At 44.2% G+C, this 2,625-nt stretch overlaps 1 pseudogene; it reads left to right on the top strand.

Moving 5' to 3' along the window:
* The first annotated feature begins 1,000 nt into the window (after positions 1-1,000).
* Positions 1,001-2,625, top strand: part of LOC147115109 (uncharacterized) — a 143,823-nt pseudogene continuing 142,198 nt past the window's right edge.

Below are 2,625 nucleotides of genomic sequence, written 5' to 3'. Positions count from 1 at the left end.
GTTATTTGATTGTTATTCCTGTAACCAGTTTCTTTCATCTGGCATTCAGGTGTTCCTGTCGTATTCTGGCCTGTATGGTTCTGTACATGACCCTTTGCTTGCTGCAGTCTCTTTCTCGCTGTCCGTCACCTGCATTTGATGCTCAGCCCTTGGGCATCTTACCTTTCCTCACAGAAGAACCTGGCTCCTTCTCTGTAGGTGCAATGAATAGAGAGGATGAAGGGCATAGCCCCTTCCCCTCAATTTCTCCGGCATGGCTGTTCCCTTCTTTCCCCCCACCGACTTCAAATCCCAGAGTTAACCCTGATGCAAAACCAATTCTTTTACATGAGCCTAATTTTGCAAAGCTAGTAAAATTGGTGTTGTGCCCTCCCAACTCATCGGCATAGCTGTATCCGTAGCCAGGGGAGTGCTGTGCTGGATTTTGCAATATAAGCACTGCTCCCTTATTCAATAGAAAAAATGTTCCCAGAGAGCTTGATCTGTGGCACACTTGACTAGAGAGCACAAAATCTGGTGAAGCAGCAGCTCTTAAAGGGTTGCGGCTCACAATGAAAGGGAAAGTTGTGGCGATTACAGAAAAGTTGCCTATTGTTCATAAAAGTATTGTGGAGACATGTGGACAGCACTGCTACTTTTGATGTTGAATAATTGGAGGTCCTGCTACAGCAGATACATCAAAGGACTGCTCCAGCCTCCATTGAAGGCAAAGGTACCAGTTGCACTGATAAAGGTCACTGATTGAGTTTGTGCAATCACTCAGATACTCCATACCTGGCAGCAGATGAAAAAGAAGTGTGCTACTATCATAGCAAGGCAAGAGCGAGTATGCTCCTCACTTCTGCAAATACCTTATGTAAGGCCCATCAAGCATGGCACACATCTAAATTGGGAACTGCCTTGCCCCTTGGGAGATACCAGTTCAAGCATGTACACAATGATTCCTCTTTTCCACACACTCTTTCATTGTGCTTAACCTGCATGGCAAATGTTTCTCAAGATGGAGCTGGAGGCAGAAGTGGAGGTAGAGGTGAAGCTGGTAGTCAAGGAACAGCAAGCAGATGCTGAGGTGCTAGAGGGTTTCTCAATGTAATCAGCAACCATTAATGTAGAAGATAGCTCTGGTCTTCTAAGAGCCATCCATCCAGTTTCTCTTCTCCTTCAAATAATGCGAACACCATGAACTGCCGCACAATGAGGGCAACCATGGCTGTTTCTTGGACAATGGCCATTGACCTACAGGATGAAGTTTCTGTTGTCAGATACCACCTGAATAGCAATTGAGTGCAAACCCTTTTTCTTTATGAAGAGTTTACATAAAGACTTCAGATGCCCACGAGTAGCTTGTGTGACTCTTTTGCATTTGAGGGAACCTTGCTACCCAGTGAAAGCCGTGTCCTGGTCAGCTGATACACCCTTCCCATAGAAACAATGAAAAGCTGTTGGATGTCACTTCTTTGGTGCTTGTGTGTACTGTTGACTGCTTGATGTGCCCGGCATCTCCTGCGGTGACTTGGAAGGGTGTTGTGATATGAAAGCTTCATGCTGTGCTACCCGTCACTTTGGGAAGAGCCGTACTTGATCCAGATATTGTGAGCATATTATTGAGCAGCAGGTGGAAAAACTGTCTTGTGAAGTTGAAGTGGCGAATACAGGACTCCTCTGATATGTCCAGATGCAGATCCCAGATTATTGATGGGTGCAGCCAAAATGCATCAGGGTTGTTGGCCCCTCATCCCAATTATGCAGTGCATTCAGAATCCCAAAAGAAAGACCCACCCTCACCTCTTTGTAAGGTGTGATGCGAAAGCCAGCAGAAATCTAGAATAATAGGGGTCGGCCATTTAGGACTGAGATGAGGAGGAATTTCTTCAGAGGGTTGTGAATCTTTGGAATTCTCTACCCCAAAGGGCTGTGGATGCTGAATCGTTGAGTATATTCAAGGCTGAGATAGATAGATTTTTGGACTCTAGAGGAATCCAGGGATATGGGGATTGGGTGGGAAAGTGGGGTTGAGGTCGATGATCAACCATGATCTTATTGAATGGCGGAGCAGGCTCGAGTGGCCATATGGCCTACTCCTGCTCCTATTTCTTATGTTCTTATAAAGAAAAGTACTGACAGGGAACAAACTACAAGAATGGAGGCTTAACCAACTAGGACAAAGCACAGAATGTAGCAATGGGGAAATGGAAACGCAAAAAGCAAAACTAAACAAAAAAAATCAATTTTCTTGCTTCAACAGACGAGCTCCATAGAACTCTGCTGTGGGCTGAATCCCACCTAAAGACGAAAAATTCATGATGGGATGTTTAATGAGCAATTTTGCATATTTTAAGAAGGCCTGCATGCCAGTAATGTGGACTCATTAATTGACCACAAATCAACATAATAAAATCAGGCACCACGTGAATCAGACGCAGAAGATGCATTGTCCAATTATGTGACTGCTATGCATGGTGCTTGCATATTGTTAACTCAACATTAGATGGCCACCTAATGGGAGTAAGCACATTTTAGCAATTACACTCTAAGGTCACTCTTGTAGTGATTTGTTATTTTTATGGGATATTCTAGAAGGTCTGGAAATATAAGTAACTAGTGTCAGCTGTAGATTAGTGGGTA

The sequence above is a fragment of the Somniosus microcephalus genome, chromosome 7 (genome assembly GCF_052327205.1).
Source record: "Somniosus microcephalus isolate GS21.2 chromosome 7, FLI_Smic_1.0, whole genome shotgun sequence".
NCBI classification, from domain to species: Eukaryota; Metazoa; Chordata; class Chondrichthyes; order Squaliformes; family Somniosidae; genus Somniosus; species Somniosus microcephalus.
The sequence above is the reverse complement of the archived record's forward strand: the minus strand, read 5'-3'. Positions and strand labels throughout refer to the sequence as shown.